We start from the raw sequence: 11,650 nt of genomic DNA, 5'->3' as shown, positions 1-11,650 counted from the left end.
CTCAGGAGTTCCCAGGTCTCATCATAATTTGGACCAATCAGTCCTTTTTCTTCTCTCTCTCATCTCCAGGTCAATGTGAGTCTATGGAACATGGTTGAACTCAGTCCATTTCTTCATTGCTGTCTTTCCCCTTCTTCCACTCATGAGTAAACCAATTTGTTCTCCATCAAGTTTACATGCCTACTCATGAGTTCCCTTTGAGTTTCAGTCTTGGAGAGACAAATAATCAGTTTTACATTCAACAAATCATATTTTGTTTGATTGCAATGCTTACAATTCTCTTCATGTACCATCAGTTAACAGTATTTACGTCTATCCCTTTTTTCTTTCCTTTCTTTCTTTTTTTTTTTTTAATGTACGTATACCACACAGAAAATATATATTCATTTAAATGTACAAAAGGCACATTTTGCAAGCCAGGCTCATGCTTCCAGGCAGATAATCTTTTTCATTCCATGGATTTTATCCTCATTTCCTTTATCAAAATTATTTTTATTTAAAATTTTCTCTATTTGAGTTCTAATTATCAAGCCATCAAGACTAGGTCAAATGGGTACTATTTGCAAGTTTGGGTGTTCTTGTGATGCTCTTACCTCTTGATGGTCCTAGGGTGTCCTGTTCTTGAAATGAGGTTAACTACTCCCCGCTTATAGTGTTCTATATTTACATTTATGCCCACTGTAATTAGTGCTGATAACAATTACTCACAATTGAATCATTAAATTGTATCCCCATCATCCCCTACCTCTGACACCAGACTGATCTGGAAAAGAGTAAAACAAAGGAGATTCTACCTTAACAATCTTGTTCTGAACCTAAACACACTCGTGAAAACTTGTAAACCAGATACTTTGTGCCTTTACAGTCCCTCTTTTTTGATATCAACATGCATGTTGCCTGTCCCTATATGCCCAATGTACTGAGTAGACAAGTTTGATCACTAATATGAAGAATTCTTACCTTTCCATTGGAATTTTGAGCAACTACTTCCATAAGGAGCTCTGGTAGCATAGTGGTTATGAATCGGGCTGTGGGCCGCAAGGTTAGCAGTTAGAAACTACCAGCTGCTCCATGGGAGAAAGATGAGGCTTTCTGCTCCCATAAAGATTTATAGCCTCGGAAATCCTGTTCAGGGTCGCTATTGTTTGGAACCGACTTGACGACACTTAGCAACAACAACAACAACTTCCATAAGCAAAGGTCCAGTTCATCAAATTGTAGCATTTTATGCTTGCTCCCTGTATCAAAGTTCTTTATCTTCATCTAGACTTTTTCCCCCCCAGTAACAACAACTATTTATTACATGAATTCAGATACTCAGTAAATTAAATCCTGCTCTGCTGTCCTTCCACATTTTGATTCTCAAGGGCTTCCTTTGAATTACCTTTACAAAGCTTGTACAAAGAAGAGTTTAAGCACCGGTAAGAAAGACTGTTGCTAGCAGTAGTGTTGTCTAACCATTGTCACCATCATTAGTAAACAAACAAGCATGCATTTTCTTCCTCTTATATGCAGGGCACTATGAAATGGATGCTACACTCTGCCTTATGGTACAAAGTTTATGAATACAATATACCAACACAAAGTTGGAGCCATGAAAAAGAGCTCAATAACAACTGCTATGAGATAAGTAAGTCTGGCCTATTGAGATCTATGAGTAGATTTAGAAACAACACACAAACTAAAACATCGCAGTAATCACTGCATGTAGGAAGGGAAGTGGAGGTGAGGGAAGGGAAGGAAAGGGAAAGGAAGAGAATGAAAGGTAGGTTTTTATGTGCTACTGAAAGATTTTCTAAGTTGCTCCAAGTTTACTTTCTTTCTGCGATTTACTTTAAATACTGCAAAGCGTTGTGAGCTGCATCATTCTGAGCATTGCAGTTGGAAATCCCAGAGCCATAACAGACGGTGATGGGACTAGCTGAGAGTTCAGCCAGACATTGATACTGTCCACTGGCACTCAGTTCTTCTATATCCGAATATATCCAAATATGCTATATTAAAACCTTGTTCCTTGGCGATTTCACCATGCTGCTGGATATAATCAATGTTTGGAATGTTGAGAAGGCTTTTTTTCAGTAAGTTGATCTTTTCACCAGTTGAATTCCTCGGTGAATGCCATGTACATCCTAAAGAATGTCCTATAGTTGCTAAAGAAACGTGGTTGTCCAGCGAAATATTACTGAATTTGGCAAGGTATTTCTTGGCAGCATTTCTCTTGGCTTATTTTTTTGATGCCCCCTTTCCAGTTTCCATAAATGACTCTTGCCTGCAGATGGTGGTATATTCTCTCTTATGAATAGGTCCTTCCTCTTGGGAAAGGGTACACTCAGGAAGTCTCCAGCCATGATGATTAGCCAATTCCTGTAATGAACCAATAGGATTATGCTGGTTCTTTGGTTGCTTGGAAGGGTCAGGCATCAAGGGGTCAGGAACTGCAAAGCAAATAAATACTTGTACTGGATTTCAAAATGTTTATGGTGCCCTCTGCAGCTGTATGTTTTGCCATCTTCTTACCTGTACCTTCACCTTTTGCAGGTTACGTTACCGACAGTTACTTTGAAGGTGAGAGTGGACACATGTGCATCGGATCTTACACATTCATAAACTGAGATATTCCTCGTCTTCATGCCGTATTCATGTAATACCTGAATCGGTGTTTTCCCGGGCTGTAACCATCTTCCCGGAAGTGAAGGTTCCACTGCCCTCATGCTTCAGACGTGGCGGTGGGGCCATGGCATGATGCCTGCTCTGGGACATGAGGAGAAGGGATGGCTTCAAGGAAGGAGAAAAAGCTGGGCGGCATGACGACGTCCTCGCTCCACTGGTCAGCCAGCCAGGACCCAAGAGGATCTTCATCTAGTCTTGTTCTGGCCAGGTAGCCATCCAAGCTAGGTCAAATGGGTACTGTTTGCAAGTTTGGGATTTCTTGCATGCCTCCCCCAACTCCAGGCCAGCTGGCTCTTTTACTCTCAACTCTAGCCTGCAGTAGCTAGGTAAGTGTCCATGTGCTCAGGAGTTCCCATGTATCCTTAAACTCAGACCAGCCAGCCTTTTCTCTTCTCTCTCTCATCTCAAAGTCAGTGGTATCCATGGAACATAGTAAGCTGAGTTGCTTATGTTTTCATTGCTGCATTTCATGCACTTCCACTCACAAGTAGACCAGAGCAGTCAGCAGTGAGCATACAAGACTGCTACTGTGTTCCCTTTGAGTTTCAGTCTTAGAAGGAGGTTTACCTTGATAGGCTTACCTTTCTTGCTTTGATAGCTGTAGGAAAACAGATTGCTTAATATTCTAACACCCAAACAGTCAACTTTTTTTTTTCCCTCCTGTTGATCATTGTTTCAAGAAATATCTTCTATTACTTTGGCCATTTTGGGTTGGTCTGCACATCTTTTCAAGTGAGAATGTCTTACCTCAGAAGGTTCTGGATAGGGCTCAGGATCCCACGTAAGGCCCCGTACTCCACAAAGGCTTAACAAGAAAGCTGTTTCTTTGGGCAAATTCTAATTAGGTTAATCCAATCAGTTATAGGATAAAGATGGTTTACAAGCTTTCTGTAATCATATTTCCCAACATTCATTTCTATCACACTTAAGATGACTCAAAACATATGAAACACTGGAGGCACTCACACATATATGCCAAGAAATTTGGAAGACAGCTACCTGGACAACTGAATGGAAGAATCCATATTTGTAATCATTCTAAAGCAGCAAGGTGACCCAATGGAATGAGTAAATCATCAGATAATATTATTAATATCACATGCAAATAAAATTTTGTTAAAGATAATAAAAAAATGGCTTCAATCATACATTAATAGAGTATTGTCAGAGATTCAAACTGGATTTAGATGAGGATGTGGAACAGAACAAGGGAACACTGAGTGATTTAAAATTAGGAAAGAAAGGTGCATGCCAGAGTTTTAGTCTTTCACCATACTCTTCAGTCTTTGTACTGAGCACATAATCTGAGAAACTGGATTACATGAAGAAGGTGGCATCAGAATAGGATGATGACTCTAACAACCTGCAGTATGCAGATGATACAACCTTGCTTGCTGAAAGCACAGAGGACTTGAAATACTGATGAAAATCAAAGACCACAGACTTTGGTATGGATTGCATCTCAATGTAAAGAAGAAAAAAAATCCTTCACCGCTGGACCAATAAACAGCATCCATATAAATAATGAAAAGACTGAAGTTGTCAAAGACTTCATTTTGCTTGGACTAATTGCTATAGGCACAACTGCAAATATAGAAGATATGTAACTGAAAAGGGGAAGTAGTTCATCTTTCATTTCAAGCATCAACCATCAACACTTATGGAAGCAGCAGTCAAGAAATTAAATGGCATATTGCCTTAGGCAAATCTGCTGTACAAGACCTCTTTGAACAGCGAATATGTCAGTTGGAGGACTAGAGTGAGCCATGGTATTTTCGATAACCTCATATGCATGTGAAATTGGACAGTGACTAAGGAAGACCAGAGAAGAGCTGATACATTTGAATTATGGTGTTGGAGGATAATATTAAAAGTACCATGGACTGCCAAAAGAACAAGCCAATCTTTGTTGAAGGAAGCACAAACAGAATGCTTATACTTGGAAGCCAGGATGGTTGACTTCCTAGCTCATATTTCAGACATATTATCAGGAGGGACCAGTTCCTGGAGTAGGATATCATGCTTGGTAAAGTGAGGGTAGGATAAAAAGAGAAAGGCCACCGAATGAGATGGAGTGGCACAGTGGCAGTGGTATTGGGCTTAAGTGTAACAACAATTGTGAGGTTGGTGCAGTATTGGGCGGTGTTTTGTTCTGTCCTAAATAAGGTCACTATGAGTTAGTATCCACTCAATGACACTTAACAACAACAACAAATTGAAGAACACAGAATTGTTTGAAGAAGGAGTAAAAAGATGGAAACACCACTTCTAAAAGTGTATATAGACCTATATGAAAGATGTCAATAAACAATAACTTCATATTTTAGTGTTTTTTGTTAGTTAATGTAGATTTCTATGGTTTTGTAGCAATGCTTTTTGACTTAGTTTCATATTTAAAACAATAGTCATATGATGTACATTATTAATGGAAATGCAATATGGTATAGTGATGTAGAGAATAGTCTAACAATTTTCAAAATATGTACTTATCATGTAGTTGTTGTTGGTGGTGTGCCATGGAGTTTGTTCCGACTCATAGCGACCCTGCACAGGGTTTCTGAGGCTGTAAATCTTTATGGGAGCAGAAAGTCTCATCTTTCTCCCATAGAACAGCTGGTAGTTTCGAACTGCCGACCTGCGGGTTAGCAGCCCAATTCGTAACCACTATGCTACCAGAACTGCTTTACCATGTAGTTAGATGCTGGCAAATTGTTTCAGACTCATACAACAGAAATAAATATTGCCTGGTCCTGTACTAACCTTGCAATTGGTATTTTGTTTGAGCCCATTTTGAGCCTATTATGTCAACCCGTCTTGTTGAAGGTCTTCCTCTTTTTTGCTCACCCTTTACTTTATCAAGATAATGTCTTTTTTCAGAGACGGGTCACTCCTGATAACATGTCCAAAGAACCAGAGAGGAAGTCTCATTGCCTTTATTTCTAAGGAACATTCTGGCTGTGCTTCCTCAAAGACAGATTTATTTGTTCTTCTGGCAGTGCATGGTACTTTCAATTTTCTTAAACAACACTATAATTCAAATGTTTCAATTCTGATATAACTCAGCAATTCCAGTTCTAAGGAAAATGATTTTTTTTTTTTTTTGCACACAGACTTGCACTCAAATGTTTATGACTTTTTTCATAATAGCTTCAAACTTGAAATAATACAAATGCACATCAATTGATGAATGGGTACATTTTTGTGTGTGGCATTTATGCAATTTGAATACTATTCAGCAACAGTTGTTGTTGCTAAGTGCAGTCAAGTCAGTTCTAACTCATAGCCACCCTGTATGGGGGTTCCAAGGAGCAGTTGGTAAGTTTGAACTGCTGAGCTTGTGGTTCACAATCCAGTGCTGAACCTACAGTGCCACATAGGACATAATAACTAATGCATACATAAACACAGATGACTTTTAAAAACATATTAATTAAAATAAACCAACAAGAAGTCTACACACTTTATGATTCCATTTTTATAATCTTTTAGAAAAGGCAAAAATATAGTGAAAGAAAGATCAGTGCTTGCTAGTGGTTGCAGTGATCAGAGAGGATTGATTACAAAGGAACATGAAGGAATTTTTTGGACTAATGGAATGATCTATATCATGTTTGTGATGGAGTTGCTACTGTACACATTTCTCAAACCTTACTGCAATGGTGAATTTAATTGCATGTAAGTTATGCCTTGGAGTCCTGGTGTGGCACTGTGGGTTAATGCGCCAGACTGCACATCCATTTGAATTGCAAGGTTGGCAGTTCAAGCTCACCAACTGCTCCTCTGAAACCATATACAGGGTCACTATGGGTCGGAGTTGACTCGACAGCACTTAGCAACAACAACAAAGGTATGCTTTATGACTGACAAAATTTTGAGGAGATTGAACTCATCAAAGGATTAATTTTAAAAAGGGAATTTATCATGAAGAAGGAAGCAAGAGTGAGTATTAGTTATTAGGGTTAGTGAGTGCCATAAATTATTAAATTCAAGTAAAAATATGGGTTAGATAAACCTTTTGTAATTAGTGAAATTAGAAAATAAGGCATAAATTAAGTCAAGGTGATAGAATAGACCTCAAGAATACAGTCAAAGTTTAGTCAAGTATAATTTAGACCTCTGGGTTAATGAGCCAGACTGCAAAGCCGTTTGAACTGCAAGGTCGGCAGTTCAAGTTCACTAGCTGCTCCTCGGAAACTCTATACAGGGTCTCTATTGATCAGAACCAACTTGACGGCACTTCACACAAGCAACACAAAGAGATTGAAAAAGAGAATATAACACTCCTGTCAGATTATACCTTATAACAATAAGATTAAAATAAGAAACCATTTATAAGTAACATAAAAGGCTCTCTAAATATGACTGGAGAAAGGCTGTGTCCTCAGAGTAGAGTTGACCACAGCAACATGAATAGAGTAAAGCTTTGAGAACCTTCATTTAATTATGGGGCACAACTCAAAATGAGGAGAAACAGCTGCGAAAATCCAGGGACATCAGAACATGAACTGCATAAAGTATGAATCTAGGAAATTGGAAGCTGTCAAAAATGAAATGGAACCATAAAGATCAATATTGTGTCTATGATGTTGCTATTCATGTCTTTTCTTGATAGGCCTAGTACAGTCTTGGGAACAGGGTTGCTATATGTTGAAGGTCTGACAGTAGCTCTTAGCCTTGCCTGTCTTAGGTAGTTATGCTGTGCATTTTTCATTGGTGTACCATGCTTGATTTGTCCCTGATACATTTAATTTGAAGTTTCATGAGGAATGGAGCAGTAATACAGCATCAACTTATTAAAATATATTTAAAGCCCTTTAAAAAAAAAAAATCAATATCCTAGGCATTAGTGAGCTGAAATGAACTGGTATTGGCCATTTTGAATCTGACAATCATATTGATTATTATGCCAGAAATGGAAAATTGAAAAAGAATTACACCAAATTCATCATCAAAAAGACCATTTTAAGATATATACTTAAATGCAATGTTATTATTGATATTATTGCATTATAGAATTTAGCAAGACCAATGCCTTATTCATTGTAAATACCTTTTACCAACAACATGAATGGTGACTACACACCTAAATCACACCAGACAGAATACACAGGAATCAAATTGACTACCTCTGTGGGAAGAAACCAATGAGAAGCTCAAAATCATCAATCCAAATAAATCTAGGGGCCCACTCTAGAACAGACCATTAATTGCTCGTGTGCAAGCTGAAGCAGAAGAAAATTAAAAATTGAAGAAAATTAAATCAAGCTCATGAGAGTCAAAATATGACCTTGTAAATATCCCATCTGAATCTAAAGACCATCTCAAGAACAGATTGCTGTATTAGAAACTAATGACAAAGACCTGAAGAGTTGTGGATGACATCAGGAAAAAAGCAAAAGGTCATTAAAAGGATAGGAAAGAAATACAGAAAAGACCAAAGTGGATACTAGATGAGACTCTGAAATTTGCTCTTAAACCTAGAGAAGTTAAAACAACTGGAAGAGATCATGAAGTAAAGGAGCTGACCAGAATATTTCAAAAGGCAGATGGAGAAGAAAAAGTCAAGTATTACAATGAAATGTACAAAAACCTGGAATTAGCAAATCAAAAGGGAAGAATACCCTTTCTCAGGCTGAAGGAACTGAAGAAAAACTTTGAGCCTTGGGTAGCAATATTGAAGAACTCTATGGGCAAAATATTGAATGAAGGTGTTGTTGTTAAGTGCCATCGAGTGAGTTCCAACCCACAGCGACCTTGTATAGGGTTTCCGAGGCTGTAAATCTTAACGGAAGCAGAATGAAGTAGGAAGCATCAAAAGAAGATAGAAAGCATGCATTAGAGCTCTTGTAGAAAAAACACTGGCTTACCATTTCAAAGGTACTATCTTATAAGGCGCTCTGGTAGTGTAGTGGTTACGAATCGGGCTGAGAACTGCAAGGTCAGCAGTTTGAAACTACCAGCTGCTCCGCCGGAGAAAAATGAAGCTTTCTGCTCCCGTAAAGATTTACAATAAGGTTGAACCCATTGTTGCAGTTACTGTGCCAATACATCTTGTTGGTAGTCTTCTTTTTTGCTGTCCTGCTATTTTTACCAAGCATGATGTCCTATCCCAGAAACTAGTCCCTCCTGATAGCATGCCCAAACTATGGGAGAGTAAGTCTTGGAACCCTCTTTGCTAAAGAGTATTCTGATTAGACTTCCTCCAAAATAGATTTGTTTGTTCTGGCAGTCAGTGGTGCTTTCAATATTCTCTCCAGGACCAGGATTCAAATACATCAGTGCTACTCTGAGCTTCTTTATTTATTCTTCAGCTTTCACATGCATATAAGGCAATTGAAAATATCTTGACTTGTGTTGTTCCTTGTATCAATGAAGTGTGAGAATGAAAGTGGACGGCTGAGAGTAGGGCTCAGAGCAAGAATCGCCGCTTCAGGCATAAGAGCTTGCTCTGAGACCTGCTTCAGGCCGGGGCCATAAGGACAACCAGGCATGGCTAGGCAAGTCCCCAACAGAATGTCTCAAGAGACACAAATGCAGGGTAAAGAGCACACTCATAAAACTGTCACAGTTGAAGACTCACAGGCCAGGTGGCCGGAACAGGTAACAGATAAGATGAGGCCGGTAGGACTGGAAAAAGTCTTAGTACTATAGGTCACTTATGTGATGTTATGTTTAAATCTATTGGATCCTGCGGTTTCTGAATGCTCCATTGGGTAAAAGTTGTAATCCTAGTTTGCATATCCCCCTCCCATGGTGTGTCCCAAAACCCTATATAAGGTGCGGTTTGTGAACTGCTTGGGGTCGAGCTTTGGTGAGCTGATGCAGTAACACTGCTGTAACACTGCTGTAACACTGCTGAACGCTACACTGCCAGCCGCCACTCGACCCTAGCATGCTAGCTTGAATAAAGCCCGCCTGCTTTTGCATTATCTTTGTCTCTTGGTCTCCTTATTGGGTGGTGGTCTCGGACCCTAACAGAAGCCATTAGAACTTGGAGATTTCCTTGTTGAAAAGTGTTTAGTTTTTCATTATAGATTCAATTTCTTTATCTGGTAGTGTAGTAGTGGTTACGAATCGGGCTACGAACCTTAAGGCCAGCAATTCGAAACTACCAGCTGCTCCGCGGGAGAAAGATGAGGCGTTCTGCTCCCGTAAAGATTTACAGCCTCGGAAACCCTGTACAGGGCGCTATGGGTCGGAACCGATTTGACGACACTTAACAACAACAACAACATATAGGATTATGTATAGTTATAAAAATATCTTCAATGCAAATTTTAGTTATAATTTCTAGGCAATTTGTTTATTTCATGTGAATTTTTAAACAGTGCATAAGGTTATTTAAAATATCTTCTTCTGATGCTCTTAGTGCTAGGTAATGTTAGAATTCAGAACTCTGTCACCATCTATTCCTGTCTTTTTAAATTATTGTCTTAAATTTTGGTTCTATATGTATATTAAATCTCATTATTATCATAGGATTATAATAGCAATAATAAGTATCATAGTCACTTGTGTGGTCAAGTTCATTTAGATTTAAACATCTTCATGTTTCTATCTAGAATCAGGGTCAATTTTTTCTGCTGGAAGGACTCATTTTAACATTTTTTTTTAGTGTGTTTCTTCTCTGACAAATTGTCTCATTTTTTGTTAGTATGGAAATGTCTTTATTTCACCTTTACATTCAAAATATATTTTTGGTTTATTTGTTGTTTATCCTGTATGAGGTCATACTGCTTCTTAAAAATCTATTCTGGTATCTTTCAGTAGTTTTAAACATCTTGGCCAATATCTTTTTTTCTTCATTCAGTAATAGAAGGTGTTAATAAGGACTGGCCTCCAAAAGAGTGGAAAATATGCCAGAGGCCAGACACATTGGTTTACATCACAACAAGAAAGAATAAACATTGTGGGCCCAAAAAATAAACTGTAGTCTTCCAGAATTAGTACAGTAACAAAGCAACACCTTTATATTACATAAACATGACAAACTTCTAAGAAGCAAAGAAAACAGTGATGAGTGTTTCGCAGTTCATTAAAATACAATTGTTAGTTAGGTCTACAACCTCCAAGAGAATTACTCCATTAAAGGAGTGAGAAAGACTAAGAAAACTTAATTGGCTGAATCTGACTTTTTTCTCCTTTTCTTAGGGAAAGAATTGTTTCTGTACTCTTAAAAAAATGTTTGCTTTAAGAAAAAAAATTTAAAAATTGAAAACAAATCTTTTAAAATCCTAAAAGACAGCTAAAACAGTAAATTTTTTTCTGATTAAATTATTAAAGTGGCCTGATAATTTTAGAAGAAAGTATTTCCAGTTAACATTTTATAATAATAAATATAATAGTACACGAGAGGTAAGAGAAATGCAGAATCTTTAAAGTAAAACTGATTGTTCTATAACATAGAAAAACAAACATTTATAAAATAAACTTATTGCAAATGAAGTTGCCCGTTTATCTAATTATCAAATAAAAATATGCAGCTTTTTTTTTTCTTTACAATTACCATAAAAACTATTAAAAACATGAAGCAAAATCATAGGGCAGACAAAGTAAAAGATAGCATTACTGTAAATTAGCATGGCCTTAGCTTTGGGACTAAGACCCCTCCTGGAATTTGTCTTAAGGCTATGGCCTCTATCTTCCATTTTGTCTCCTTCCTATGTAGATGCAAATTTTTTCACCAATTTCATGGGAATCTTTTAAAGTCCTATAATTTTTAGTGTCTGATTTCTTTCTAGATTTGCATTTCCCCACAATTTAATGTTTAGATGCTTTTCACCAAAGTTTGTAGGATTCCAAACTGGTGAAATTAAAGATTTTTCTCCAAAATGAGAATTCCAAATATACTCAGAGAAATTATTTGAAATAGCTTCTAAGTAGGAAAGGAATGGATTAACAACTATTTCTCTAGTTACCTATATTTCTTTCCTAAATGAACAAATACCATACTGAAATGACAAAAACAGATTCATACAAT

General features: G+C 37.6%; 1 pseudogene; it reads right to left on the bottom strand.

Moving 5' to 3' along the window:
• Positions 1 to 1,811: 1,811 nt before the first annotated feature.
• Positions 1,812 to 2,760, bottom strand: LOC102824898 (annotated as a pseudogene).
• Positions 2,761 to 11,650: the final 8,890 nt, after the last annotated feature.

Source organism: Chrysochloris asiatica, unplaced genomic scaffold, assembly GCF_000296735.1.
Source record: "Chrysochloris asiatica unplaced genomic scaffold, ChrAsi1.0 scaffold00147, whole genome shotgun sequence".
NCBI lineage: Eukaryota > Metazoa > Chordata > Mammalia > Afrosoricida > Chrysochloridae > Chrysochloris > Chrysochloris asiatica.
This window is presented reverse-complemented; position numbering and strand designations above follow the sequence as displayed.